This window comes from Neofelis nebulosa, chromosome 15 (assembly GCF_028018385.1).
Source record: "Neofelis nebulosa isolate mNeoNeb1 chromosome 15, mNeoNeb1.pri, whole genome shotgun sequence".
NCBI classification, from domain to species: Eukaryota; Metazoa; Chordata; class Mammalia; order Carnivora; family Felidae; genus Neofelis; species Neofelis nebulosa.
The window spans coordinates 47,747,936-47,768,040 of NC_080796.1; the positions used below are offsets into that span (position 1 = coordinate 47,747,936).

Below are 20,105 nucleotides of genomic sequence, written 5' to 3' on the forward strand. Positions count from 1 at the left end.
CCGGCTCCACCTCCCCCCACTTCCTTTACCCAATCCACCCAGCCAGGTTGATAGATCCGAAACAACACCTAATGGGCCAAATTAAAGCTCTTCAATTGAGGTTCAGGCCACCTGTCACCTGGCCCTCGCCCACATGGCCATCATTGCTAACCTCTTTCATGCTCCTACCAGGAGCTATGTGTGTTGCCCTATACTGAATGCTCTGCATCCTCTCTCTTAGTCCTCACGGCCGGTTGCACAGCTACCAGTCTGCCTAGTTTACAGATGGGGAGACAATAACTTGTCCCTGGTCATCCCATGAGTAAGTGTCAGAACCAGGTTCCATCCCAGCCCGACTCACTCCAAAGGCCGGTTTCTCCAAGGCCACTGCTTTTCTCATTCCTGCAGCCAGGCAGGTGACTCACTGTCACTCCGGCCCAGGTGCCCAGGCCACGGCCCCTGCCACGGGATGTCCATCTCCCTCCCTTCCGCCACTGACTCAAGTCCTGTGTTCTGCATTCAACATGCATTTATGGAGCCGGGTGCCTTCACAGTGTTGGGAACAGGAGGCTGGGAGAGAACCATCCCGGCCTGCAGGAGCCCAGGGGCAGAACATCGCACCCAAAGCCGGATCCGAACTCTCAACCCATGCTAGTCCCACCCTCTGAACTCCATTTTCAAACCTCACCACCCAGGGGGTGCTTGTCTCCAACAGATTACCAGTTTCTCAAGGGCAAAAACCCGGCCTTATATTTCTTTGCCTGCCTGACAACTTCTAGCAGACAGGCCCTCCCTCAATTCATACTGGCTGATTATATTTCTCTTTGCCTTTTCCTGCTGAGACTTACGTTTGAACAAGTGGTATGAATCTGGCATTTCACAACAGACAACCAGGCTCAGTGTTCAGATAGAACAGCTCTCACCAAAACAGGAGCTTTCCACCAGGCGAGCATTTGGCCTTAATAGTAGAAGGCTATGCTGAAACTAGACCCATGACATTGCTAACGGCTCCCCTTCACTGCTCGAACCTGAACACCAGCCACAAAGTGCATAAAACAAGTAAGTTCGGTTCTAAATTTCACAACATGATGTTGAGCGAGAAAAGCAAGTGAAAGAAGAATATAGACTATAAAATTCTGTTTAGGTAAAATTATTACACACGCTTGTGGCACATTGTTATCTCCCATCCAACACATTCTTCTTACAACGTGACTTTGACATTGACAGACAGTTGATGTCTGTCAGTCTGTGTCTCCTCCTTTTGAAATTGGGTGGATTCTGTGATTGCTTTGGCCAATAAATTACGGCAGAAGTGATGCTAGGTGACTAAGGCTAGGCAATAAAAATGTAATGCATTTCTACCTTGTTCTCTTAGGACCCTTATTTTTGGAACCCAGCCACCAGGCTGTGAGGAAGCTCAAGCAAGCCATGGAGGGGCTCATATAGACAGGAGCACAGGCCCCCAACCCACGGCCTCGACTGAGCTCCCAGCTACAGCTAGCACCAGCTTGTTGGTCATGTGAATGGGCCATCTTGGATGCTGTATGGACCAAGCCAGCCAGGTCCCCCTGTAAATGGGCCATCTTGAAATGGACTCTCCAGGCCTCAGTGGAGCCAACACCATGTGGAGGGATAAGCCATCCTTGCTGAGCCCCGCTCAGATTTCAGATGTCTGAGCAAAGTAGATGATGGTTGTTTTAAGCCACTAATTTGGACTTGTTGTCTGTTCTCAGTCATTTTATCAAGTATCACCAGGTAGGCTGTGGTATCGGATAACTGATACAACACCCAAAACCCAACACTATACGGCTTATAAAGTGTGCACAGCAAAATCCTCATGGGTGCCTTCGAAGAAGTGGACTAGGAGCCTGGGAGCGAGATTGGCGGTGATGCTCCGGAGGGGAGTCTAGCTTCATCTGTTTTCCACCCATGCACATATTTCATAAAGGATGGTGTGTGCATACATTATTTGTATTGTTTCTAAACACATGGAAAAAAGACTGATAAACATTAAAAGCTGTTCTGGGAAAATGAATGTTTGTCATATTTTTCTGCTATTTTAGTTTTCCAAAGCCAATTAAAAAAAAAAATGTGGCAACCTTTTAAGAATCCAGTCTACCATCTGTGTGAACCCAGGTATAGAGTCTGTGATTTGGAGACTGAGACTGTGTCTCTCAACGAAACTCCAACCTCTTCCACTCTTTTTGTTTTCATTCTGAGGCTCCCCGGATTCCCTGCCTCCCCTCCACTGTCCCCATGGCTCTCATTGTTATCCTTTCCCTCTGGGATCCTAATTCAGTCTCTAGCTCCAGGGCTGCCTCCCTGCCCTGCCCCAGTCTCCCAGGGGAGGACAGTCTCCCTGTGCCCTTCTCCCCACACACACACCCCCACCCCCACCCAGGGCCCTGCTCCTCACCTCTCCCCAGTGGCTTGTCTATCTTCTATTTGCCTTGCCTCTTCCATCTACAGATAAGCTCAAGTTTATTCCATTTATAAATTTCAACACATGCACAACCTCCAGCTATCTGCATAAACCTCTTCTTCCTGACACAAACTGTCACCCGTCCTGGGGCTCACACTCCCTTTCTTCCCCACCGCTGACCCACTGGCTCTATAATCTGGCACAATCTGGATCTGGAAGGGGCCCCTGAAGTGCCAGTTCTCAGGGCACTTGCTTCACCTCACTGGCATCTGACAACACCCGCACCCTCTTCACCCCCTCTCCCCTGGCTCTGGTGCAACGCTCGCTCGTCTCCTCTTCTGCTTCAACACCTCCCCGCCTCCCTGGCCATGCCTGTCCCGCTGGGGCGGACATCCCTGCTCCCTTCTCTGCCTTCCCTCCCTGCCCCACTCCTGCACCTCCCCTGACGTCTCCTCCTCAGGCCCCCGCCTCTCCTGAGCACTAGACTCACACTCGCAGCTGTTTATTGGTCATTTCCACGCAGATGTCCCAGAGGCACTCCAAACTCACTCCGTCCCAAACTACATTCATTCTCATCCCTCAAATTAAACCCATCCTTCCTCTCCCCTTTCCCTTCTCAACACACAGCACCATCATCATTCACTCACCGCCTGGTTCAGAGGCTTGGGGATCACCCCAGCCTCCTTCCCCTCTGCCTCCCGCTTATAATTGGTTATCAGGTCTGGTGCATGATTCTTCCCAATTAGCTCTCAAATGCAGACTCCATCTCCCAGAGGCCCAGGCCCTCATCGTTTCTCACCTAGATTCCACAATTATCTCCTAGCTGCTTTCCCTGTCTTCAGCCTTGCTCCCCTGAAAATCAGGAATCACATCTCTGCCAGACTGAAGTTTCTCAAATGCACGTCTGGTCTTATCACACCCCTGCTTATTATCCATCAAGGGATGAAATCCAAACTCCCCAGCCTGGCATTCAGGGCCCTTCATGATCTGGCCTCATCCCCAACCAGGTCCCCACTTGAGCCCATACCCCCAGAAAGCCCTCAGCACTAATCACACCTTTCTACTTGTATCTGTGTCATTCCCTCCACCTAGGACACTCTAGTCAACAAGCGACCTCCACTTCTTCGAAACATTTATGGGATGTCACCTCCACCTGCAGATCCTCCTTAGCGTGCTGAGTATTTCTACCCTTCCAGACATCATCTTGCTGAACTGAAGTAATGTCTTGTGTATCAGTTTCCCGGGGATACGGGTGCTCTGAGAGCTGGAACCATGGCGATCATCGCTGTGTCCCGGAACCCAGCACTAAGTGCCTCTACTTAGTTGGGACTCCATACGTTTTGGCTAACTCTGGAGCTTCCAAGAATCAGACATGAAAATTCAGAGGATTCTAATTAATGTGGGCCATTTATGTAATTGTTGCTGAAATAGGAAACCGGAACATACAAGCTCCTGCCTCTAGGGGGTATATATATAGCAACAGGACCTTCCCTGTCCTACCTATGGAATCTTTGTGAATGATTCTTTCATTATGTAGAAGCAATTGGTGAGGAAATGTGTCACTGTTATAAGTGATGGAACAAGAAGGTGGGGAGGGAGGTGCCCAAGAGGAGAAAGGGAAAGTAACCCCCAATCCTACTTAACCACAGGATTTGCGTTATTCCTACACATTCTCAGCTTCTTCCTCGCCCCCCACCTCCCTGCTTCTCTCCATCTAAAAACATTCCCAGGGAACTGAAGCCCTAGCTAGCTCACACACTTAGTGTTGTCCAACAAGCAAATTCCTGAAACAAACCACCAAGGGGCCATGTAGACAGAGAGAGGGCACAATCCATTCTCCTCAGTGAGCACGTGGATGTCCGTGGGCTCCACGGAAGTGACAAGTGCCGCCCCCATTGCAAATGGCACTGGGCTATGCTCTCGGTGACCTGAGGAGAAAGAGAACAGCTCTTGGCAAAACAGCTGTTCCGTTTCCCGCTCTGGTGCCTGGAGCCCACCGTTATGCCTCCAAGGTGGCCATAATGTCACTCAAAGTCGGGTGCCACCAACAGAGTCAATACAGCCTAGCTGGTGCCTCAGTGAGGTGTCAGGTCCTGTGACACCACCACGTCCCACCCTGACTCCTGGCCACACCCAGCTCCAGTCACAAACACACACACACACTCCCAGGCCACGGCCACCAAGAACCGGGAGCCCACCTTCCCTCACTGCCCACCCGCCTTGGAGCTTTCTTGAAGCTCATTGGGCTAACTCTACCCATTGGTCTAACTCCAAGGCGGCCCCCAGCAGGATCCTCCCAGGTCCAGGGGCCCCACAGGGTGAGAGCGAATTAGAGGGAAGAGTCCCCGGAACAGGAGATGAAAAGTGCGAGCTGGCCGCTGCAGACAATCCTCCGCCTCCCCCACTGGTGTCTCGTCTTATTTAACAGGAGAAATCCCCAGAGCAGGGTCCTTAACTTCTCCAGGCGCGGCCGGCAGACAGGAGCACTCGGGAAATGTTAAGTGAAATCTCTAAGAGGTCCCACTGAAAGCCCGGCAGTCTCCAGGGCTGAGAAAAGCCTTCAGACCAGAGTAGGATCTTCAGCCACAAGGGCAACGGCCTCGGATGCTCCCCCTCCACTCCCCTTCCGGGGGCTCAGATGGGAGCAGAATGGGCCGCCCTTCCGAATCGGGGTAGCAGGGGCGGCAGAGCCATTCTGTGGTCTTTGAGGCTGTCTTGGGGGTAAAGGGAGGGGATGGCAGGGCCTCTTACAGCTGCTTTGATGACCGTTCCCAGCAGTGGGGAATGTGTGGCAATGAGCTATCCCTCTTCCCCCCTTCTCCCCCCGACCTTAGCTGCAGCACTAAAAAGCACACTGAACTGGCAGGAAGTGAAGAAGTCCCATCTCCTAGCACGGCCTCCCGTGTGAGGAGGGAAGTGGGGTGCATGAAGCACAGGGGAGTGACGCTGCTTTCTTGGGAGCAGCTGTGAGCCTTGGTGGGGATCAGATCTGGGACAGGGACCTCATCAGCTCCCCCATCAACCAGTCAACTGTGGAGCCTTCTGATCATAGTCCCCCCTAATGAGGATGTGGGGCAGCCTGACAGTGACCTCAGGCCTCTCAATCCGGTCTCTTCAGACCACTCCACCCAGAATCACCCCACCCACACGTCTCTAACACCCCTCCGCAGCTCTGGGGCCCCTGTCTTGTCTCCCCAGTGAGCATGGTAGATATGACTCACTGCTACGTCTCTATCCAGCCTCCAGCACAGGGCCGGCACCTAGCAGAGGCACAGAAAAGGGGTGTTGGTTGACTGAACGATGGGACATGTGGGCAGGCAGAGAAGGTAAAGGGAGCACGACCAGGTCACCCTGTGACCTGACTTCTGACTGTCCCCTCCCCTTTCCTGGCTCAAATAAGCACCCACAGTGTGCCAGGCACTGAGGGAAACACAGAGCCACCACCACCTCAGGGAGATTGGGCCTAAACACACAAAAAGCTAAACCACAAAATAACACAAGAAGAGGTATCTCAACATCACTCATCATCAGGGAAATACAAATCAAAACCACAATGAGATACCACCTGACACCTGTCAGAATGGCCAACATGAACAACTCAGGCAACAACAGATGTTGGCGAGGACGCGGAAAAAGAGGATCTCTTTTGCATTGTTGGTGGCAATACAAGCTGGTGCCGCCACTCTGGAAAACAGTATGGAGGGTCCTCAAAAAACTAAAAATAGAATGGCCCTACGACCCAGCAATTGCACTACTAGGCATTTATCCACGGGATACAGGTGTGTTGTTTCGAAGGGACACATGCACCCCCATGTTTATAGCAGCACTATCCACAACAGCCAAAGTATGGAAAGAGCCCAAATGTCCGTCGATGGATGAACGGATAAAGAAGATGTGGTATAGATATGCAGTGGAGTATTACACGGCAATCAAAAAGAATGAAATCTTGCCCTTTGCAACTACGTGGATGGAATTGGAGGGCATCATGCTAAGCGAAATTAGTCAGTCAGAGAAAGACAAATATATGACTTCACTCATAGGAGGACTTTAAGAGACAAAACAGATGAATGTAAGGGAAGGGAAACAAAAATCATATAAAAACAGGGAGGGGGACAAAACAGAAGAGACTCATAAATATAGAGAACAAACTGAGGGTCACTGGAGGGGTTGTGGGAGGGGGGATGGGCTAAATGGGTAAGGGGCCCTAAGGAATCAACTCCTGAAATCATTGTTGCACTATATGCTAATTTGGATCTGAATTTTTAAAAATTAAAAATGAAATTTTTAAAAAAGAAGAGGTATCACAAGACAGAATATAATTAATTGCCAAAGGAGGCAAACAGACATGAAAAGCCAAGCGTCAAGGAGGAAGGGACTGAGGTGAGCTGCTTGCTGCTGGAAAAGGCATCAGAGAAGAGGGGGGATCGCATTTGAACCTTAAATGGGGTTGGGGAAGCACATGGATTTGAATACCCCAAAGGCTCCTAGAAAGCATTCCAGGTGAAGATCGTGCCTGAGCGCTGGCACGGAGGTGAGAAGCAGAGATCTGGGGCCGGGGTGTGGTCCAGTCTGACCCCACCAGGGTTTCTGAGGGTAGGAGGAGTGAGAGATAAAGCCAGAGCGCCGATGTGGGGCTAAGCATGGACACTAGCCAAACAACAAACTTAATCCCACAGGTAAATGACGAGGGAAAACAGGGAATATGCAATTAACCAGCCAGACCCTGGTTTCCCAAACCACCCCAGCTCTTCTGCTTTCAGAAGAAAAGCACAAGTGAAGGTCAGGGCCTGGGCCTTCAGAAGTGGGCACGATGCCCAAAAAGCAACAAAAAAAGGCAGACAACCCGGGAGGAAAGCGAGTGAAAACTTAAGTAGTAACTTTAAAAAAGGATATCCAAGTGGCCAACAAGTACACGGAAAGAAGCTCATCTTTTTCAGGCATCAGGGACATGTACATTGGAATCAAAAGGGGACACCATAAACGCCCACCAGACTGGCTAAAATAAAAAGACAGAAAGTACTAAGTGTTGGCAACACGGAGCAACAGCGATCTGCCGTCACCGCCGGTGGGAGTGCAAATTGGCAAGAGCATTTTGGAAAATGCATAGCCTTCGATGACAAAACAAAACACACACGGGCCCGATGACTCAGCAAGACAATGTGTTTATCAGGAGGCATACAGAAGTAAGTTCACAGCAGCCTATTCATCGCAGCCCCAGACTAAAGACTATCGAAATGTCATTAACGATAGAATGGACAAATAAATGGAGGTACGTTGTCATAATGGAGTGTGACACAGCAATGAGAGGAAACAATCTCCAGGTACAGATAACGACCCGGCTAATGTCACAAGCAACGTGAAGTGGAAGAAGACAGTCACAAGCGAGTGCGTTTTGAAAAGTATTATTCTAGTTCGAAGACTAATCTATAGTTCTCGAAGCCACAGCTGGGGAAATGAGGCGTTTCTCCTTCTCCCTCAGGGGTGCTGGCGATGTTCTGTCTCTCTCTTCATCCAGCCGCAGGTAACACAAGTGTGTTCACTTTGTGAATTTCATCCAACTATACACTTACGATTTGTGTACTTTTCTCTGTTTATATTTCAGTCAACGGTTTTTAAAAAGAGAGCATATGCAGAACCCTGTCCACAGGAATTTGCCCCTGAGTGTCCCCACTCCTACTTACCCCTTGCCCCCTGATGCAACGGGTCTCGGTTGGTAGTGAAACCTTCCTCTGGCCCCTCCTGAACTTAACATGTTTCTTGACATGTTGCAGAGCCGATCCTCTGTCCCCGAGCTATGATGTCCTGACCAAGCTCTCCATCCCGGCTGACCCACCTCTAACCAGCTCACCTGCTCCTGGCATTGACACCCAAGCCCTCCCTCTGGCACCCCCGACACCCTCCGGGAAACAGCATTTGAGTGGGAGTGGGGCTGGCAGGGATATGCTCAAAAGGTACGTTAGGAATATTAATGTAGCAGTGGGCTGGGGGTGGGGGTTGGGGAGTGACCAGGAGCCCAGCCCTGCCAGGACACCAGCCTGGAAAGGATGAGGGCAGCAGCGTGAAGAGAAGGCTGTAGAGGCTGGGAAGGGAGCAGCATCCTGGGAGCGTCCCACCTTGGGAGGGAGACCGAGCCCCTGGCAGAATCAAGCTCTGGGAATCCAGCCCTCTCCTGGCAAACTCACCTGCTGAGGAAGTAACTGCCTGAACAAACAGTACTTTTACCTCCTAAGGAGTAAAATGAACTAAAATAGAGCCATTTCCCATTCACCTGGCTGGCTGGGTACAGTCTGTTTACAGGTTATGAGAAATAGAAGTGGGGTGTGCGGAGAAAAACCCGATCTGCACCAGTGCCCACCCTCCATTCCAGGTCCCCATCCTAACACCGCATTGCTCACACCAACATGAATTCCACTAGCAATGCAGAGAATCAATTTAATTATTCAGGCCCAGGTATCCAGAGCTTGAAACATACTCATTCTTTCTTCTGTATTTCTAAACTCACCATCATTCTAGAAATACAAGGTTTCAGGTCTCCCGATACCGCTGGCACTTTGCAGTCCTTGACCCTCCACGGCTCCTTTCCCATATATCTCTCCCTGTCAACCCACCCCCCACGCACAAAGGGATGCTCAGGAGGGACAGAGAGGAAAGTCTGGGGGAAATGTACCCTTCGAAGCTGGTATCCGGGTGAGATCCCCACATTATTCCTTGTTAATGCTCTGTTGCAAAATACACTGAGTGTTTTATTTCAATCCACACTGATGCATATTTCAGGGCAAATTTCCTATTGCCTGTCACAGCTCAGGGGAAAAATGAATGCACATTTCCCCAGCTCCATTAGCTAGGGAAACAGGCTCACACTGCTAGCAGGCATGTTCCCCGCAAGTGAGGCGAGGGAATGAGATCACTGGGAAACAGTCCCGTGGGGTCCACGCATGGGGCACACGGGTGCACAAGGTCTCGCCCTCCTGGGGGTAAGTGCCAGAGGCCCCCTGGGGCAGGGCCAGGAACATCCACCAGAGAGGGGATCAGCCCAGGGGTCCTGACCCTGGCCTTCATTAGTGCTGTGGTCCACAGCTGTTCCCTGTTGCCTTCCTGCTTTAACCTGTCTTCTCTTTGTCACCCCTACTTTAGACAGACAGATAGGGTCGCAAGGAAAACAGGCCACAACTTCTCTCTTTCTTCCTTGAAGGAGGAGTCCTGATGCCTCTGACTCTGCTGGCCTGAGAAAGCAAAGGCATGGTCTGGGGCAGGGGCCTCACACTTCCAGGTTCCCAAAGGAGCCAAGGACAAGTTACCCTGACACCCATTCCCTACGCTCTGCTGGGCGTGGGCAGGCAGAGATGGCTCCTGCTCCAATCAGTCCCTTCGTCCAGCACCCTGTAGGGCCACCATTCCTAACAAGTCCCCAACCCTAGCTTCCTGTCTCTCTCTCTCTAAGTTTCTTCATTTATTTTGAGAGAGTGCGCAAGCAGCGTTGAGGCACAGGGAGAGAATCCCAAGCAGGCTCCGCAGTGTCAGTGCAGACTTGGGACTTAAGCCCAAGAACCAAGAGATCATAACCTGAGCTGAAATCAAGAGTCCGACACTTAGCCGACTGAGCCACCCAGGGGTCCCAAGCTTCCTGTGTCTTGTCACGCTCTCCAAGCCATCCCTTGTGCCCTGCCAGAGTGAGATCCTGGAGTGCACATCTTCTCTCTCACCTGCATCCTTCCCACTGAGCATTCACAGCCTTTCTGAGGGTGGCTGCTTCCTGTTCCCCTCCAGCCTCATTTCTCCCTGCCCGCCTCCCGGTATTTTTGCCCTCCTCCCCAGCCCTTCAAGTCCCTCCAGGATACTTCCCACCTCCAAGTCTCTGTTCTTGTGATTCCCTCTGCTTGAAATGACGATCTTCCCTTTGTCCATCTGGAAAATGCCCGATGTTTCTTCTAGCACCAGCTCAGGCTTCTCCTTTATGAAGTCCTCCCTGAGTCCCTTCAGCACAACTGACAGCTTCCTCTCTTATCCCACTGTACCCTATAATTTTATCTTAGCACTTGTCTTCCTATACTGAGATTACTTGTTTGTGTGCTTGGACTGTAAGCCCATGGAGGGCAGGGGCTGTGTCATCACTAAGCATCTTTGTATCCCCAGCACGCAGCAGAGTGCCTGGCCCTTGGTGGGTACTCAGGAAAATGCTTGCCAAATGAATGAGTGAGAACTCTCAAAGACTCCAGTGAGATGCGTTTCCAATGGAAGTGTCCTCCTCTGGGAGGTCCTCAGGCCCCCAACAGTGCAGCCTTTGGTTCCCTTGCCTTAAACTCCAAAAGGCTGTATTGCGTAGCTTCCAGCCACACTGGATGCTGAGTGCCCCCATCTGTGTGACAGGTTTGTGTTGCTGTCTCCTGTCACTTCCTTCACCCCCATGGGAGTTTAGTCTGAATCTCTACCACGTCGCCCACAGGCGGAGAGGAACCCTTGGCTCTGCCAAGACTAGCCCTGGGCTGGGCGTGTTGTAGACCTTCAGCTGAGCTTGAAAACTCAGTAGAGAAGGGAACTCTGTGAGTGGGGGTCTCCCCTCGACCGGGCACTGGAGAGGGAACCCTGTGATGGTAACTCCAAAGGCACGTGTGGCTCTGACAAGGAGGGGGGCTGTTTTCTATGAGAAACAGCCTTGTTTGTTTCTTTTTTTAAAAGAATAGATCCTCTTCTGCACCATTAATATTTCCCTCTGGGAACCTGAGGGTGAAAGCTCTCCTTCTCCTCCCCTGCGCCTTCCTATTTGCCAAGTCCTTTGCACCTAACACTGAACTGAAGCTAAAAGAAGCAAGAATAGTCTTTCCAGCCATAACAGTTCTGAGGGCATATTAATGGAATAGGGACAGTGCCCCAGATGGCAGCGTGGGCCTGCTCCATGCTGCAGCCCATCTGGTCAGCCAGGGCCCCTCCTGCAGCAGAGGCCAAGAAAACAGAGATAACTTTCTCGCAGGCAAGAGCCTGGCTTCCTGGTCACTGGCGTTCCCTGTACCCAGGGGCTGGATTTCAGAGCGGAACACCAAACACGCTTTCATACTCCCACCGCAGTGTGAACTCTGGCAAGCTGAGTCTCACTTTCCCCAACCGTAAAATGGGCAAATGCAATCTGCCATAGTGACCTCACTCCTTGTCCTCCACCCCTAGTGTCAGAAGGGTGAAATGAAGGGATGTGGTAAAAGCCCACTGAGGTTTTCCCTCATTCCTTAGCAAGGATGATCCTGTCATTATAACGCTCTGAGCTGCTTCCGTGGGAGGACACAGTCAAGGGTCTACATGAGGCAGGGAATAGTCCTGCTAGATGTTCTGATTTGGCCTCCTGGACAGCGCCCAGGTATCGAGCGGAGAAATGTGTCAGGTTGGAAATGAGAGATAGCTACAGAGGGATTTGGCTCTAACCCCAAAATCCTGAATTGCGTTTTCCCCTCTGTTAAGCAAGCATTACTCATCCATCTCCCACGCCTGTGATGTTACATGAGACCTTGGAGGGAGAGAACTGCAGACCCAAAGAACAAGAGGATCCACTTGGTTGCGACAGGAGGGCATGGGACTAGAAGCTGGAAGAACTTCCTGATGGGGGAGGAGCCTGTGAGACTGGGAAATGGGTGGCCAGAGGCACTGGCCCCATCTCTGTCCTTGGGGTCTTTCAGAACTCAGGAGCACGGGCTGAGTTAGGCTGTTCATCTTACAGCCGTGTCCTCAGGTGGCCCCTCGTCCAGCTTCTGGTGGGGATGGGAGACATGGGAAAGGAGGAAGATCAAATGGGAGCCAGAATTTGGAGGTTCTGTTTGGGGTCTGGAGCTTCACAGAAGGTTCAGTGCTCCTGGGAGCAGCTCCAGGAAGGCCACCACCCACTGATAGGGTGGCTGAGGCTCAGCATGGGAAGGCACTCCCTTCAGCCGCACCATGGGGCCAGGCCCCCATTGCAAATCTGGCCATTCTCCTCCCTGAATTCCTGGTATACTCAAGGGGCTTACTCTCCTCCCTACTGAGCTAATCAGAAGGGGCACTTCCCCAACACACACACACACACACACACACACACACACACACACACAGTCACTCCCATCATCCCATCCCCCATTGGGGACCAGCCAGCCTTCTTGGCACAGCTGCTTGTGGCTGTAATTCTATCCCGGGATCCCCATGACATCATTCCCCACATGGTCAGTGGGGAAGGGGAGGAGGGAACAAGGTGGCTTTGGGACGGGGAGAAAGGGCCAAGAGACTTGTCCCTGAAGACACACCTCTAAGGAGAGGCATTGTGGGAGGGGCCCAGCTCCACAACCCCAGAGCTGTACAATCTTAGGCAAATCATTTAACCCCTTGGAGCATTCTCACTCATCTGCATAATAGGGCCATTCTACAGGGTTGTTTTCAGTACCCAAGAGGCAGGGAGCATTGTGGGAGGGGAGGGCTTCACCCCCCATCCTCCATCCACCATCAGCATCCCGCCATGTCCTCTCAGATATCCCAGGGGCTGCATGTTGCACCTTTGTTTACCCCTAACCATCCTCTCGGTCATTCACCAACATTCTGAATGTTGGACAGTGTAGCCACCCCATAAGGCAGGCAAGTCCAGAATAAAGGACTATGGGCCTCTGCCCCCTCCCCTGTAAAAGTACACCCTGAGAAGGTTGCCCCACAGGACCCTCTGCACAAAACTCACTCCTCCTTGGGGAAGTGCCCCCACACCCATGATTCTGAGAGTCAGGGAAACCCAGGAGCCCCACATCTACCAGGAGGGCAGCATGAAACATCTGATTACACAAACCTGCCATGGTCCCTGCTGAATATTTCATACAGGAGCAATGATCCATTAGTCACCATCAATTATTCATCCTCATCAGGGCCAGCGCCAGGGACACAGCATGGGAGCAGCTGGAGCTGGGACCCACACCCACTCTACCTCCACTCCCCGTCGAAGGCAACCAGAAATCTCTCCCATCCCCCCACCCACCTAGGGTCCTACTGAGCACCCACCTCTGAAAAGTGTGCACGGGTAGTCAGATGGATATGACCCCACTGAACAGATGGCCAGCAAGTCACAGGCCAAGCTGAGACTGCAATGCATGAGCCTCACAGTAAGGATTTCCAAGAAATAAGAAATAGACACACTCTCTTTATCAAGTTCAACAAGCATATTTGGCAGCAGGTTGATGTCACAGAGGTGGCTGGACCAAAGGTACCGGGTATGTGTCCCTTATAAAGACTCCTACTGCCAGGCCAGCTCTGGCCCCATTCTGAAGGTCTCCTTCCTTCAAAAGAAATCACAGAATCATGGACTCTCAGAGTTGAAGAGAAAAGACCCTCAAGACCAAGCCATCAGTGTGACAGGAGCCCCTCCAGCAACACAACAGGTAAATGGCCCCTGGCCTCTGCTGAAATGTACCTAAGGACAAGGTGCTTGTGTCTCCTGAGAAAAGGCCCTGAGTGTTTGGACAGTTCTAATCCTTCAACATTCATTCCATAAATATTTACTGAGTATCTTCCACGTGCCAGGCACCAATGGAGACACTAGGTTTACACCCAAAACAGACCAATTCTTGCTCTATTTGAAGGGTGTTGGGGTGTCTGGATAGTTCAGTTTGTTGAGCATCTGACTCTTGATTTCAGCTCAGATCATGATCCCAGTGTCATGGGACTGAGCCCCACGTCAGGCTCCACACTTAGCGTGGAGTCTGCTTAAGATTTTCTCTCTCTCTCTCTCTCTCTCTCTCTCTCTCTCTCTCTCTGCCCCTCTCCCCTGCTCATAGTTTCTCTCAAAAAATAAAATAAATAATTTTTTTAAAAAAAAGAACTGTCTTCCTAACAGTGGGTCAAAATTAGTCTCCATGTATCTTGTGCTCTCTGGGTCTGGTAGGAGATGAGAAGTAGAATCAATTCTCTTTAAGACCAAAGCCTTGGGCTTACTGCAGTTAAGACTATGGGACCCAGTTTGCTCCTCCAGGCTGGACTTGCACCCCCAAACCATCTCCCTGTTTGGGCAATGGTTTTTAGGACTTGGACCTGAGCAATGGGTACTCTTGGTGTTAGCGGAGTGTTAGCCCCCAATTCTCCCTCCCCCAACAAGAATATTGTACCCACACATGCAAACACCACTCTTCTCTGCCAAGCAAGATACTTGTTCTATCTCTGACTCCAACTCCACTCCCAAGAACTGGTTTTGTCCACTGGTAAGGCAGGCAGTGAACCACCCGGTGTTAAAAATGACACAGGAAAGCAGTGCCTTAAATACGTTCCTCAAACAGCCTTCACCATCCTGGAATCCCATCATTATTTATCCAGCCTTTTCTGGGTAGGCATCACTGCCTATTCAACATGCAGATGCCTTTTTGTTGGGAGGAGTGCCATGTTCAGCAGAGGAGCAGTTTGAATCTGTGCCTGGGGCTGCAGAATAAGACATACCACACTGTTTTCAGGGCTAGGGGAAGGGAGATGAGATTAGCAGGCCTGGAAGAGTGGCAAGGACTGGGTAGCATAGAACAGCTGGTAGGCACTTGACATCTCTAAAGGGAGAAGAACCCAAAGAAGAGATAGGAGGTAGCCTGAATATTGCCTGGAATTTCCCTTTTGTGTAAGGTAAGTTATGGAGAGTTTCAAGTGATCCCACCCAGTAAGTAGAGCCTGAGCTGCTTCTCTCATCACCCAAAGGATGATCGTTACACATTCTCCCCGATGCTAAGTGCCCTGGACAGGGAAACAAGGAGTGTTCGGATTATCAGTTTAGTGAAATATATGGTGGTCAAGTATATAGTGGTCAATATCTAAGTGGGGAAGATGAGAAACGAAGGAACTGGAGAATAGAAAAGAAGAGCTTCTTTTGTCTGCAGGATTTTCTGGGGCCTGCAAGAAAAGGACTGACCCCATTCAGATGAACCAAGAGGCTGAAAAGGTGGTGTAGCCCTACTACAGGCACATAAGGACACAGCCATGGTCTGGCACTCTATCTTCTCTCCCACCATCACAGGCAGACTCCCCCAGCCCTCAGGGCTCTGAAGAGCCTCCAGTCTCTGCCCACCCTACCCCCACACTGGGCCCCGTGCCAATCTATGCAGCCATTCCTCCTGTTGTAAGAAGAACTCCCACTGCAGCTCCCACAAGTGAGGGAGGGGCTCAGTTCTAACACCCTGCTGACCTGCCAGTGCAGAGAAGACTAGATTCTTCACTCTCATTCCTACATAGCCCCTCCCCTCCAGGGATGCCTAATCAGCTCCAGCTTCATGGCAGTACTCTATCTATCTTCAGTTAAGTTTTGTGTAACAGACTGCACCATGCCACAAAAGCCCTCCCTTCCCACCAACCCAGGAAAGATTTTGCCTATGAGTGGAGTGGGCAATGAGGTATCTGGAATAACAAATATTACAGGGAAGATGCCCCTGTGCTAAACATTTCAGCAAACTGGAGGGAGATGCCAGTCACTGAGTTTGGGAGACTCGGTGGATTCCAAGACCCGAGGTCATGTATTCCTATAACCTACAAGCTAAACTGGACCTCCCCTAACCTAGGTCATGTGTATCAAAGCTACTTTTAAAGACCTCTTGTGAAAGATGATTATAGACACTCAGGCTCATAGCATATTTGGAATTCATTCCTCTCATTTTATAGAGTAAAAAGTGGGATTCAGGAAGAAGAGGTGGCTTGGCCAGGGTCTTGCAGTCAATAAAAAGTGATAACAATTCTTCACAACACCAATTATCTTCTCATCCCAGCCTCTATCTCCAAAATTGGAAAGTCAGGATTTAGCCTGTGACCGTCCAGTCTGGAGAGAGAGCGCGCACAAGTGCAGTGCTCTGTCCGTGGTGCTGAAACTCCCCTCTCAAGCAGCCAAGAAGCATTGTTGACATGCCTCTAGCATTGTAAAGGTGTTATGGGGGATTTGGGAGGAAGTTGATAATATAATCCAGGAGACCATTTACGTGAAGGAGTCAGAGACTAATTCTAAAGGCATAAACAGGCATATGAGCGTGGGAAAGGGGGCAGTGTACTATTCCTACCCTTGAACAGGGTATGGCCCCCTGATTTTAAGACACTGAGATACAGGTCCTTTCAGAGAAGCTAAAAGTGAGAGGAAAAAAAAAACAAAAAAAAAAAACCATGACTATACTGGTCAGCTTCAAAGTTTCCATGGGGAAACTTTCTAAGAAGGAAGTCACCAAAGGGAAGGTCAAGAGAAATTTTGAGACTATGTGGATTAATAGGAGAAACTTTAGAAGATGTGGGGTGATTTTGAAAGGTTCTGCCATAAGCCTGGAGGCTGGGCATCAGGATTTTTCAAGGTCATACCTCCAAAGTCCAGAATTATGACTGTGATCCTTCTGTGGTTCTTGGAGTCAAGTGGGGGAGGGAGGGATGTGTGTGTGTGTGTGTGTGTGTGTGTGTGTGTGTGTGTGTGTGTGTGATTAAAAAAGCACTGTCAGGGGGCGCCTGGGTGGCTCAGTCGGTTAAGCGTCCGACTTCGGCTCAGGTCACAATCTCGCGGTCCGTGAGTTCGAGCCCCGCGTCGGGCTCTGGGTTGATGGCTCAGAGCCTGGAGCCTGTTTCCGATTCTGTGTCTCCCTCTCTCTCTGCCCCTCCCCCGTTCATGCTCTGTCTCTCTCTGTCTCAAAATTAAATAAACGTTAAAAATAAAATAAAATAAAAAAATAAAAAAGCACTGTCAGGATTGTGTTAAAAAGGAGTTGAGTCTAGCCTGAGCCCCAAACTGGAGTCCATACTGAAAAAATCTGGAAGCCATGTTCTTCACAAGATCCCTACATCTTTACTCTCTTCAGTATTGAGGCTGAGTGATAGTGGCTTGTTGGCAAAGCAAATGTTCAGCATGTGTGAATGGATCACATACAAGGAGCTGTTTTAGGGGCACCTGGCTGGTTCAGTCAGTAGAGCATGCAACTCTTGATCTCAGGAGTCATGAGTTGAAGCCCAGCATTGGACACAGAGCCTACTTAAAACAAAACAAACAAAGAAGCTGTTTTAGCAAGGGATGCACAGCACCCTGAATTTAAATGGACAGCCCATGTGCTCACTTTGGCAGCACATATACTAAAATGGGAATGATACAGAGAAGATTAGCATGGCCCCTGCACAAGAATGACATGCAAATTCCATGGACAGCCCACATGGTAGCAGACATCTGTACACTCTGCTGTAGGTTTGACTCTCATAAGGGAAGTCTCCTGATGCTGAGTTCACACTCACACACACACACTCACACACACACACACACACACACACACACACACACACACACCATCCCTCATCTCAGAGACGTCATCCTAACACTGATAAAGAAGAGACTTTCACTCTCCCAAGCCCTATTATGTCCAGCATTACTCTGTTCCTCTTCCTCCTCCCCACCCTACTCCTCCTCTTCCTCTTTTCCTCCCATGCTGTGATGCACTCATTGAATACAAGTCAACTATAACAACTGTGCACACAGTCAACTCTTTCCAGCATGTCTATATCCACACTCATAAACCCTGGGATAGAGAGAATCTTGGTGGTCAATCTATCCTTTATAAATATCTACCCTGTCCCAAACTTTCTTCTTTTTTTAATGGTTATTTATTCGTTTATTTAGAGAGTGGGGGAGGGGCAGAGAGAGAATCCCAAGCAAGCTGCGCACTGTCAACATAGAACCCGACATGGGGCTCAGCCCCATGAACCAAGATCAGGACATGAGCCGAAATCAAGAGTCAGATGCTTAACCAACTGAGCCACAGGCACCACAGAGACTGTCTTCTCCTTGGAGATCTCACCATCTGTTTGCTCTTCTGTCACAGTGTCTAACCACATTTACTGTTCAGAAATTCCTCTTTGTATCTACCTGAAATCCTTCATGTTCTAGATTGCCCTTCTGACATCATGAATCATTAAAGATGCAAAGCATCTTCCTCACTGGGAGTGGGGGGCAGGGTTTCATTGGACCTTTTGTAATCTGCAGGCAGACACATGGATGACTGCAATACTACCCCTACCTACATACACATGGAGAGCCTGTGACCATGGGTAATAACAACAAAAAAGCCCAAGGACACAAAGAATCCTGGAGATGGCATCTGATCCATCTCCTGTTTTTAGAGACAGGACTACCGCAGGGTCCTCTGAGAAGGCCAATCCCATGCCCTCAAGGAGCTCATCACCAGTCCTTGCTTCTGGGTCTGAAACATGAAGCACCTAGCTTTCCTTAGCCCCCAAACCCAGCCTCATATTGCCAGCAACTAATACACTTCTCAGAAGCCATATTTATATTACAGCAGGACAAGAGAGCAAAGGTGTAATTGGGCTCGATTTGATTGAGTGTGACAATTGCAGTTAGCTACATGTGTCATTGAGAGATGTGAACTGAGGATAGTTTATGCTCAAAAACTCATTTCCAAGAAGACCTGACATCTTCCTCTCACAGACATCCAGACAGTGCTGACATCAGTGGCAACAGAAGAAAAGATCCATGGACTTGTCTGAGGGAGAGACCTCGTAAGGTCATCTATCTACTCCTGCCTCCACCTCCACACAAACACTCCCTCAGAAAAGCTTTTTCCCTGCTTTTCTGGAACATCTCTCTGACACTCTCTCTTCATCCCCTTGATTGCCTACCACATCTCAGTGCAACCAGCAAGAAAGTGCTGCCTAATGTCAAACTTACTAAACCCTGCTTGCTTCAGTTTCCAACCCTTGCTCTAGTCCTACCCTTGGTGAAATGACAGCGACCTTCTCCTCTTATATCTCCATCCCTGATTCCAACCACTCTGGGGACACACCTGTCATGCTCACTCCTCCATTAGTGATGTCAAAGAACCATGGTCCCCTGGCTCTGGGCTTGTTCTCTGTCTCTCTGCTGATCGCTGGAATCAGTGGCCAAGGAGCTGTCTCATCCCTGTTCCTGAATTCCTTTCTCAGTCTGCAGAGGAAGAACTATAGTTTGGCCTTTGAAAACCTCTAATGCTTTTCTGGGACCCTAAGAAGGGACTGCAGGGATTTCTAGTCAAATATCTCCACTTTACAGAGGAATGAACAAATACAAAGAGAGAAAAATGACAAACTCAGGGTCACCAAGGGAATTAGAGGCAGAGTTAGACTCTCTTTCGCCCTTCACAACGCAGAGCCTGCCTCCCAGCTCCCTGGAAATGCCAGGGAGTGACTGGAAGTCCCAAGAGAAGGCCCAGAAGTGCCTATGGCTCCTCCACAGTTCATGAATCATGGTGGCCACATACCCACTATTCCCACCCTGCTAGATGCCCCCGTAATAAACTCTAGGAGTGTTGAGTTCTTTTTTACTTCACATCAATTATCATAATTGTAATTCAATAACCAATTGTGTGTTTCTTGTCTTCAGTGTCTTTCTTCCCTCAGACTATAAAGGTCATGAGGGCAGGGACTGTGTCTGCCCTGTCTTTATCACCACTGCAGCCTTGCACATGAATGGTTGTTGCACAAATGAGTGAATGAATAAATAAATGAATGAATGGGAGCCTGTGGAGGGGTGACCTATGTGACCCCTGCAATGCTAGGGGTCCCAGCTTCTTGCCCTGGCTCTAACACTGAGGGAGGCAATGTCACAACTTTTCCTTCTCTAGAGAATTGGGACATAGAAAAGAGTCTTATCACTATGGGGTACGTACACTTGAAGCAGCCCTTTGCTTTAGGTGAGCCCTTCACCTAAAGTCATTAGTGAAAGTATTTAATGAGTCTA

At 49.9% G+C, this 20,105-nt stretch overlaps 1 protein-coding gene and 1 non-coding gene across 3 annotated transcripts in view; one reads left to right on the top strand and one right to left on the bottom strand.

Moving 5' to 3' along the window:
- SYT2 (synaptotagmin 2) overlaps positions 1-20,105 on the bottom strand; it is a 106,058-nt gene that overhangs the window by 75,366 nt on the left and 10,587 nt on the right. The gene's annotated exons all lie outside the window — the stretch shown is intronic.
- On the top strand, positions 17,432-17,538 carry LOC131496702 (U6 spliceosomal RNA). Its single transcript, XR_009254630.1, has one exon. It is a non-coding gene; the product is annotated as a U6 spliceosomal RNA (small nuclear RNA).